Raw genomic sequence first — 11,477 nt, 5'->3', positions numbered from 1 at the left:
TACCTGGATTAGCTCACCCGCCTGGCCCAAGCCCAATTCATTTTGAATAAACGCATAACATGGAAGACTGAAGAGATAAAACAGTGGATGTTCTAATCTAAACGACTGAAGTGGAGGTCTGGGTCATTACCAAGTCTTGCCGGTCCATCAGCAAGAACTACCCAACACCAACAAGTAAGTCAATTAGTCCCTAGTCGCGTACTATTTTATGGGTGCCAGCCAGTGTATTAGCTAGCTATGATAGCATAAGCTTACATCAGCTGTATTGCATTTAGCCATGAAGCCTGCGCTGTGGTACAATACCAAAAGCCATGATACTAAATCATGCAGATTTAATTGGGAAATTTGACACTTGTCGTTTGACCAAATATCTTGCATGTGCAATGCATAAAGCATGAACACTAACGCAAGACTGTTGTTAGCATGTTGGCAAGCATGGTCTGTGGTCAGACACTTCGGTTACATGGAACAGCGTGACGAAATCGAATTCATAAATTGTAAGTCTTTGCTTCGATTTGACGACATCATTTTGGCAAGCCTTGGTTTCGATTTGGTTACCCTATTTTTTAAATTCCGAGTCGCATTGCAAAGTTTAGTTCTGACTGGGAAATGACTAGTGTTATCTGGATTTTTCCATCATTGAGTACAAGAAGACGTTGTCATTTTGCTATCGTGAAATCGCAAAGCCTGAAGTACTGTAATTTTTTAACCAGATTGTTATTTCCACGATGCATGTGTCACTACTGCATCGCAAGGTTTTTGCACGTCTGTTGTGGGGTACGCAATGTTCATGTGTCCGGTTTGAGTGTTTGTTTGCGGTAGCAAACGTTGGCTGGCTACCCTCGACACTGGCGACGTGACGAGCCACGAATGACAGCTCAAAACTGTGCTCCAAAGCCAACGAGGGTGTCGCGGTTTGAGTAAACAAACACTCAAACCGTGACACTCGTTGGCTTTGGAGCACAGTTTTGAGCTGTCATTCGTGGCTCGTCACGTCACCAGTTTATCAAATGCTCGGATTTCGAATGAGATGTGTTCTCTGCGTCTCGTTGAGTTTACCAATGCCCTCAGGGAGAATTGTTGTGGTAGCGACATACAAAAATGGTAGCAGTCTACAAAAACTGATGGCAGTTGTTATGAATGTAAGCTTACCATCACGAACAGTGTGTAACGGCGCTATGGTCGGGCACTGAATAAAAAACCAGTTCAGGCCTTTAATCCTGCCACTTAATAACAGCTTCCGTCAGCAATACAATTATAAGACAAAATAAACAAACAACAAACCAAGGATTCAAGCCAGCACGTCTTTATCAAGACACTCAAACACAAAAATAGACGTGCATTACAATTAACAATTAACCTTAACAAAAAACAAAACCAGCCGAGCCAGTTACCAAAACACAATAAATCAAAACGTACAATAACAGAAATATCAAAACGTCCTCGGACCAAACAACTCGCTCGTCAGCGAGACAACCCCAGAAACTCAAACAAAAGTTGTCAGTGTGTGTGTAGGAAGAAATGAAAATTATATCAGTGTGTAGGGAGGTGTATGCTTTATGTGCGTGTGTGCATGTGTGTGTGTCTAGGATGAAGCTCCTAGCAGAGCGTGCAGCGTGTGTGTATGTGTGTAGGTGAGGTGAAGCCCCCCAGCAGAGCGCGCAGCGGCGGGAGGGGGTATGTGCGTGGGTGCATGTGTGTGTGTGTGGTTTAGATGAGAAACAATGAGCAAGGAGGGCCCACAGCAGCGTGGTCAAGTCACTCAGAGCGCCATGGGTAACCGAGCAGCAAAGGAAAGTAATGGATCCGACTCACAGTTCTGGAGGGGCAAGAGTGGTCTGTCCAGGATCCACTTGGATTTCAACAGACCGTGCCAGCGACCTCACTTCAATGCTACGATGCTACGAGCTCTGGAGTGTTTCCCCCAGAGTATATTCCTTTATGACTGTCGATTGTCCTTTGGCGCTAGTGTTCTCTGTGTTCTGCGTTAAGTATAGGCTACTGTGCTCAAAGGTGTTTCTCAGTAGCCTGGTAAACCAGCGCCACCTGCTGGACGCTGAAAAATTTTCAGCTGCGGGTGGGTCTGGTATCGAACAACTATTCATTTTGAATCTTGCCCTGAATCTGGCAAGATGGCAACTAAACCAATCACAACGCAGAGATGTGTTTTGAATCAACGCGGGCGGGGCAGAGGGTTCTGGCGCGGGTTTTGAGGGAGTGACGACATAGCAGTGAGACGCTGGGCAGTGGAGAAAGCACAACAAGAAAGATGGCGGCGGCAATGGAACAGCGCTCGTTTGATTCTGCATTGGCATCAGTTTTGGAAGAATTAGACTTGGGGTTTTCGTTGAAACGTGAGCAAGAGGAGGCTCTACGTTCATTCATTTTTAAGAAGGACGTTTTCGCCGTGTTACCGACAGGCTATGGCAAAAGTGATGGGGCTCTTTGAAAACCCGATGGTAGTACCGGTAGTCGTCTCGCCCTTGTTAGCCCTAATGGTAGACCAGGCGAAGGAGGCGAGCAATTTTGGACTCACTGCCATGCAACTGGGCGTCGATAACCCAGCAAACATAAAAATGTGTCGTCAGTGCCAGTTGGTCTTCGGAGCAGTCAGGAGGCATGGCTTTTGCTGAACGCGACGTGTTGTCTTCCAAGACAAGGTCCTCGGAGTGGACGAGGTTCACCTCATATAATGGTAAGTGGCATGCTCTTAACAACGTCAGGGTGTGTGTAAAGTATATTCCTAAAAGATGACGGTAATGATTTGGTAAACGCTTCACCCTGTTGCCATTGTAACAGATGGACTGTCGCCCCGGACGTCTCCCTTTTTAATCTCAGTTTACAGTCTTTAATGTTGACTATCTAAACAAAGTCTGTGGTCGTTAGATTGAAGTTTACATGGACGTTGTGCGAGATGAATGTGGGGCTGATTGACTGGGGATGACAGATAAACGGCTGTGCACGGCGGCTAGAGGTTAAATTTTACACTTTGGAAATTAGTACTGCACTTCGACGAGGCCAGCATGGCGTCGCACTAAAATAACATCGATGTTATGGAGCTAATAGTGCCATACCGGTGGAGTGATCTACACTAGAATCACACTGATACCGTGTATTCAGACAGTTAATACACCGAGTAAACCAACGAAAACACTTCTGAGACTCATTCTTGTGCGTGATTGTATTCTCAAACACTTCAGTGCGGTGAGCATTCCGAGAAACCATCCCCAGTCAATCGAGCCCCACGATGATCTCTCACAACGCACTTGCTCAATTATGTTGAATTAATTGTTCCGTTGATGTGGAAATAACACTAAGAAGCTAGTTTATATGGACTTAATTGCTTTGTGATTGAAGAATAACGTACTGATTTTCCACAGGGGGAAACGTGACAAAGGGAAGGCCTTCAGGTATTGTTTTGGCAAGCTAGGAGAACACATCTGACAGACAAAAAGGTTTCATCAAAGACACACAGACAGGTAAGCTAGTTCTATCATCTGTGGAAAGATGTCTTGGTTGTACTTTATCATAGCCAAATGTTGTGTTTGAGTTAAGGACTGTTCCCCACCCCATCTGAGTTATTGAGGGGGGTCTGTGTTAACAATATCCAGCAGTCTATTAGGCCTACAATCTGTTGTCACAAGTTAACACACTGATTGTAATAGGTAGTGTGAATGTTAATGAGGATCATGTCTGTGTGCTTGATCTTAACAATATGCAACTGTACCAGTTCACCAGCGAAAATATAGGCTACTGTTTGTCTGCCAGCTACATTCTTTTTTTTTTCTTTTGTGCAAGCTCCTGAAGTAAAGGACCTACACAGGACCTTCATATCAAGGACATTGACTGTGTGGATCTCGAGGTGCAGTTACCCAAAAGTTGCTACCCACGGAATACCAGGTTTTGAGGGATCCTGCCAGAGCAGAGAATCAACAGTAAGTCATATCTTAACTTCACACAAATACACATACAAGGGTGTGCCCAACACACATGTACTTTATAATATATTATTTTCTAAGTAATGAGACAAATTGAGGAATACATATTGGCCTGGTTCAGTCAAGTGGAGTTGTTGTCTGTTTCAAGCTACAGGTGTTTGCAAGGCAATTTATTATTTGTCGAAATAAAGGCAAATTTCATACATGTGTGTGACCATTCATCTTGCCACCTGTATTATTTTGTAGTAGGAAGGCAGAAGTCTTATGGCAGTGTGATGCTACAGTAATGCTTACAGTAATTTAAAGAGTATAGTTTACCTTCCTTAAAGCAATGTTGGGATAGGTGCCTTGCTCAAGGGCACTTTAGGCATGGATGGAGGTGTATGCAGTGGTCAGAGATTTGAGTCAGCAACCCTAGTCTGATCTTAAGACCACCTCACTAATCATTATGCCACACTGCCCACCATGTTAACAAACTACAATATCAAGCCCCCCTTTGCCGGTATTCATGACTCATGAATTTTTCTGTTTGATTTGTTGTTATTGACAGGATACATTGAAGAGGAGACTCCGACATGACCGCCGGCATCTTGTGTTATTCACCCCCACCACTTGTAATACTGTGCCTGAATTGTTGTTTGCTGCTCAGACTTTGTCAACAGATATGGTCTTCGACATGTTACCCTTAGGTGTGGAAACAGATTGTGACAGTCCAGCAAAATGAGCCAGACAGATAGTAACACTGAAAAAGGACAACGTTGTTCCCATGGCCTCCCACTGCAGAAGACTACAGACGTTCAGTAAAGCACAAACAGCTGTTCCTCTTGTACTTAATAATTTAGTCAGCTGGATTCTAGGTGCCACTAAGGAGCCAACAGTGGATCATTTTGTCAACATTTCCATGGCATACATTAAAAGTGCAGTCTGTAATTGTTTGCCTTGCCTCCATCTTCCGTACCACCAATACAAGGGTTGTAGACCGATGCCCTAGTCCTCCTGTTTAGGTACAACCATGCATTTAGGCCAGTCTATTGAAGCATATACTTATGACTTTGTATGTGTTGTGTATCTAGTAATGGATAAATTACCACATGAATAACTGCATGTTCATTATATTGATAATTATAATTGCTTCCATTATTGATTAAAAAGGGATCTACCACCACTTGCATTATTGTTTTGTTATAAATGAAGCACTGTTAGGAATCCAGGAAGACGGATGCCGAGGCACTCAAGGTTGCATTTTTTTTCCCTTTTTTATTTGGCTACAATGCCTCAGCATCTGTCTTCCTGGACCAAGTTTGACAGCCCCTACACTGATGAGCACCAAGGAAAAAAGGTGAAGACCCAGAAGCACTCCAATTACCTGCTTGTGTTTGATAATGTTAGGATCCATTTATCCCACTTTAAATGCATGAATGAATATCACTGAAAATTGGAATTGTTTCCATTTATTTTTTAAAAAAAAAAATGTATATATCATGAAAGGTAACTTGCATTGCCTTTTGAAGCACAGTTTAACAGTTGGACCACTTTGTATAGCCTATATGAACGATCATTATTGATCTTGGATATTATTGATATTGTAGGCCTATTTCTATTTGGGCTAATGTCTTTGCCTTTGGCACCCTCATGCATTATTGTTCTTCAAGATAGAAATTAATCACGGTCATTCTTAACTGTTAAGAATCAATCTGTCTTCCTTAGAGAGATATATATTTTAAAAACCTTATTTTAGTACAATTTGTGGAACGCAAGAGGACTGATAGCTGTCCAAATCGGCAACGTGATTGGTTGAGCGCGGTCACGTGGTGTATCGTGTCTCCTCATTCAGCTAAGGAAAATATTCTTCTGTAAACGTCTATACCCTTGGATGTTTTCACGATCCGAACCTCTCTGAAGTGAAACATAGTGTAGCGTTTGGTAGCCAGGGAACACACAGGATGTAGACAGAAGTGTCCGTTTAATGGAGACAGTTGGCCACAGCCACGCCACATAAAAATAATGAACAAGTACACTGCTTACCAGTAACCCAACTGTAGCACAGCTGCTACGTAGATCTGTCAGAGAGAACTCCCCGCTCCCCTTATTCGAACCCCAACAGTGCCTCGCACCCACCAAACCATAGAACAGAATCATAGAACATGCGTACACAACTTAAGTAACCCCCCAGACTCGCGCTACAATAGCTTTGGTCAGTTCATCATCTTATGGGCATCGTGTTCGGATGCTGTGGAGCGAGAATGAACGAAAATTGAGGTGACCTGACGGCCTATAAATACAGGAAGATCTCTTTCAAGTATGTTTAACACCGTGGGCTTCCTCGATGCATGCGAGACGTTCGCTGAAACCGACAAAGCTGAAGTTGAACTTTGGAACAGTTTTGTATAGTGTTGTAGTACACCGGCAACTCGCATGTCTTTTTGGCAAAAGCGACATAAAGTCCGACTCCATCTCAAAACGTTAAAGTTATCCACTGTCCTGCTCACAGCTTCACTACTTCCCTTGTTTACAGTCCCCTCCCTCCACCACAGATTTCTGTCGCGCTTACTACGTCACAATCAGTTGCGCTGATTGGTCAGAGCGTTGGCCTATTAGCACAGACATGGTTTGAAAGACAACGGGTTGTGCTCATCAACAATGTTCCGTTTTATCCATTCATCGGAGCCAGACTAAATTAAGGCATCTAATACATTTAGGCTGGTTTATCAGGCTAGTTTCTCAGGGCTCCTTCACGCTAACACTGCCAAACTGGCATCTTAAAACTGGTGCCAGCTTATGGCCACACCCCCTCAATCAGTGTAGCTGCAGGTGCGTGTTTGTGTGTGCAGTGCTTCTGGTCAATGGAAACTCAGATATTGGAGACATGGTGGAAGTGCATTCCGCCACAAGTGTTATGTAACCAGTGAGACCTGTGGTCCTATTTGGACGGAGGTAATGGGTGCAGAGGTTTCCATTCATTTTGCATGACTTACCTGTGGGTTGACAGGGCGGGCACTAGGACCCAGTGGAAACCTGAGTGAGGAAGGCACATCCCTTTCTAGTGTATACATTTCATTAAGCAGTTGCACCTGCGAGACGCCAGGCCCTGACTCACCTGGGCTTGCTGGAGCCATCTGGCCGATATTTTGCGTGGCTGCTGTGGCTTGCGTGTGGACCCTCTGGACCTGATAAGTGAAGGTAGGCTCTCTATGACTGCTTGCACTGAACATTTGAACTTTAAATGGCTTATGCCTACAATGCTAATGGGTGCTACTTTTTCTTAGCCTCTTCCTGTGTCTGGCTTCAACGTGGGGATGTGCTTGACCCCTGACCTGCCTTGCCATGCCCTTGGAGGTAAGATGTCATGTAATGGTTTTAATAATAAGTGTATGGTATCGTGTCCCTTATTCTTATTCCGTATTCCCTTATTGCTGCCCCTGTAACCCTTGGAGGTCTAAAGCACGTTTAGCAGCGTGCTGGGCATGCCATTGAGGGTGGGGGGGGACACCACCGTCTTTTCTGGGGTTTTTATTTGTTTGGTTTTTTTCTGTCTTTCGAGCTCTGTTAAGGTTGAGGGTTGTGTTGAGCGACTGAAGCATTGGCCTATCTTGAGATACTGTGATCTGGAGTTGTAGGCCCATCTGGCATGGTTCAATTGTCTGAGACAGCATTGTAATTTGCGTAGCATAATTGAGGCACCTCTGTGTTGTGAACACCCTGTACTAACCATGGTGTGCAGTGATGATACTTATTGATTTGTTTTGATTTATTTTGGTTGGTTTTCCACATTTTTGTTATTTTGTTTGCTGTGTCGAACCGTGCTTTCACAATATAGAGGGTTTCTCCAATAGTATAACTAGTTCATCTGCCACCCAGTACAATTGTCCCTCAGCCGTACCTGGCTTGCACCTTGCTTCTCAGCTTGATCAATGATTATTGTCTGTATGCCAACGGAACTGTGAGGTGTATCCACACCTGTCTGTCCCAACATAAGTTTTACATATTGAAGTACCAGATAACAAAAGAGAAGAATAAAATAAATGAATGTATTGCAACAACTGTGTCCTCAAGCTCATTCCGAACCTGTCGGGGAAAGCGTGTGTGATTATAATTCCAAGGTTGTCTCGCCTTATAATGAGACTGGCGTAGTCACTCTTCAATATATCTAATCAAATGGTTTGATCAGTGCACCTCCACTCGGTTACAGTTACATCAGTGTTACAGTGATTGCATGCAGACTCTCGCTGCTAGCAATATATTTTGTGGTATCAGTACTACACAGTCATTGACCCACTGCCCTCTTGCAATTTGTGAAATAACCTCATCATAATGTTATGCCATGGATTTCTCCTAATTCTTTTGTGTGTCCACTTGAAATTGTGAACAACGCTAGGATATTAATGCAAACGTGTTGCTGTCTGTGAGGGACAAAAGAGTGAGTCTTCTAACTATGCAGAACATGCATGATGGGTGTGTGTGTGTGTGTGTATGTTGGGGGGGGGGGGGTGCATGTTGGTGCATTATGTATTTCTGAATCTCAATGAGTGTTCTTGTCATAGAGGTAGAAAATAACACTAGAGAGGACACAATTTGCGACAGCACTGGGAAATGGCAGGTGGAGCTTCCCAACTTCCGTAGGTAGTGTAGGTACCTTCAGGCAATGCAAGTCAATGGAGAACCCACCCACCCCTGTTAAAAAATTGACTAAAACTGTGTGAATATGAACAGTCCCACCAGGAAATCGTGGGCATTTTCTCAAAAAATCCCGGTATGAATTGCCAGATGGTGCACGAGGATTTCCAGAAAATCACGATAAAAGTTGCAGAGTTTCTTACTGTGTTGTTGCGATTTTGTTGCGGCATGAAGTGAAAGGTGCGATTTTTGTTTGTGCGATTTGTAATGTGTTAGGCCTACACCACGCTTGAAAGTAAAGGACACTGCCACATTCCAGTCCTCTGGTGTTTTCATATTATTTTCAGTGGTCGTTTTGGTATTTTTGAGGTAGCCTTGGTAGCCTAGGTAGTAACCTCATAAGCTGTGTAAATAAGCTGTCTAAATATTCCAGCCTTGCGAGTAACGCACATTTTCCCCATTGCGGGTTTAACGTTTAACGCTCTGCTTTTAGTTTGCCCCAACCAATGATGTTTCCATAGGCAATGGCCTGATATGCAGGGCTGATATGCACCTCAACTCAACGCACTTAAAATGCATGGGAAGCTCGCGCTTCTCAGTCTAGAAAGGGTAGCCTATCGGTAACATTCTTTGCATTGACCACCATCGGTTGAGTTTTACAATCAATACAAAAAAGCCACGTTTATAGCCTACATGTTTTTTGTCATCCAGCATGCAATCGAAAATAGGCGAGTGGTTACTTCATCCCCAAACCATTGATAGGTTATTAGCAGAGAACTGTTGGTCTTGCATTCATCAAAAGAGCTCTACTGAGCGGTTGCCTATGGTGAATGGTTCGCAAGGAAAATAATTTATATTCATGTCTGTTCAAGACAGTCTTGCAAAGAGACAACCGACTATGTCTAATAATTGGTCAAGGCGCGAGATGAGGAATACTTCAGGGCTATTGTGAAAAAATGAAGAAACTAAAGAGTGATTCTACGATTCCCCTACGCTTTTGGCAAAAGCAAAATGTCAATTATCAGTATTTTTTTTCAACTAAATGACCTAGATGTTTACATAGTGTATATATTTAAGTTTCCAAACAAACAAATTGCCAAGCTTAATCTTAAATCATTTGATAAATACTCTAATGAAAGCGAACATTTGCTTAATTATTTTGTCAACAGTGTTATGGACAAATACTATGTCATTTCAAACATATATAAAAATACTACAGAGTTGAAACAATATATGTTTGAAAGTGCTTATGTCCCTTAGCAGTAATGTTGTCATTAATCTGTGCAACTGATATAGAAAATGTGATTGTTGAGCTTCATAAGTAGGATTTTATGAGTCACTATGATACAGACTGACACATTTTTCATCATAAATCCCTGTAACGTCTGATTTGAATATAGTCACCCTCCTTACACAAGACTTCCTTCTCCAGAGATAATCCCTTGTGTATGTTCATAGGATTTTTCCAACACATAAGGGATCAATAGCGCAAAAACACTTTCAAAACAGTCAACCGTGTTACTCAACTGTGTTACGGTCAACAGTGCAGGGGAACAAGTCGGCACTTTTTTAGGAGAAAAAACAGAGCAGACAAACCCATCTCCCTAGAACACAAATTATTTTGTTTGTTTGTCTGTCAATGTGGATATAAATTGGCAAAAACATACTCCTCCTCAACTGTCATCAGTGTTGCCAGATTGGGCTGTTTCCCGCCCAATTGGGCTACTTGGGATGTCCGTGTGCGGGTAAAAATGGCATCTACAGTATCAGAAAAACCTTCCCAATGCCATATAAATCAATAGAATTGGGCGGGTTTTTAGGGCGGATTTTAATCATTTTTTGGGCTGGAAATCATCAGCCTCATCTGGTTACCCTGACTGTCATACTTAATTGTAACACCATTGACGGTAACACCGTTGACATTTCAGCCATCTTTATGGTGTTGTGCTAACTGAGGACCTCAGAAGTTCCACCACAACACCTTAATCAATTCATGTATCTGTATGCTTTATCTGTGTTTTTCTACATGTGATTTCTAATTCAGATTCTTATGAATATGTTGATAACACAGTTGACAGGCAATTTTCCCGGTATGAGAACATGAAAAAGAATGGATTAAATTATGGAAGGATGGAGCTCAAAATTTACCAAAAAGTCTTCCTGTATCCTGCCAAAGAGGTTATGACATCACGTGATGTTATTCGTATGGCCTAAGACCAAACCATACTGATTTATGGAGGAGGTTTCAGACCGTGACACGGTTAACACAGTTTTCGTGGACACACACAAAATGGCAAATTTCATGTATAATGGAAAGGACAGTGGTCTTTCTGACAGTTTTTTCATATTGTGATGATTACTGTGAATCAACATTTGCAATCGTCTTGGGCAAAACAAGTTTCTTTACATGCTAATATGAAGACTGAATCTGACATTTGGAAAACAGGACGGCATGAAAACGCCCAAAACCAGTATTAAATATTCATTCTTGCTGAGGGAAATAATGCTATGTCTACACTTTCTGTATTATATGAAAGATAAATGTTTTCTAATGTCCAAAACATCATTGGATGCAGTTAATAGTTAGTGGAATTGCCAAATAAAATCCACAGACTTAAAAGTGTAGGCGAATTAGAGAATCACTCTAAAGCGCAAGCACTGCTGCCCGCGATGCTTGCGCAGGCTATAAACAAGCTATGCACCCCGAACATCACTGCTTGTTGTTCGATGACTTGAATCGAAACATTTATAAGGACATCAGGGCTATCTTATTGTGAAGTTTAAATGTTATGCGAGATAGAGATTGCAAGGGTGTGCGTAGGTCTTGATTGATACCTGGTGTTGGAGGTAGGGCCTAATAGATCAATTGGCCTAAATAAATGTGTTGTAGTGTCGCAGGTCGGAAAGTGCGCATTTTCTAGCGAC

At 42.6% G+C, this 11,477-nt stretch overlaps 1 long non-coding RNA gene across 1 annotated transcript; it reads left to right on the top strand.

Annotated features, from left to right (window-relative positions):
* The first annotated feature begins 3,040 nt into the window (after positions 1-3,040).
* Positions 3,041-4,560, top strand: LOC134448609 (uncharacterized). Its single transcript, XR_010034803.1, has 3 exons — positions 3,041-3,479; positions 3,799-3,935; positions 4,489-4,560. It is a non-coding gene; the product is annotated as an uncharacterized LOC134448609 (long non-coding RNA).
* Positions 4,561-11,477: the final 6,917 nt, after the last annotated feature.

Source organism: Engraulis encrasicolus, chromosome 5, assembly GCF_034702125.1.
Source record: "Engraulis encrasicolus isolate BLACKSEA-1 chromosome 5, IST_EnEncr_1.0, whole genome shotgun sequence".
In the NCBI taxonomy this organism is placed as follows: domain Eukaryota; kingdom Metazoa; phylum Chordata; class Actinopteri; order Clupeiformes; family Engraulidae; genus Engraulis; species Engraulis encrasicolus.
Note: the sequence above shows the minus strand (reverse complement) of the source record. Positions and strands in the feature narration are given on the sequence as shown.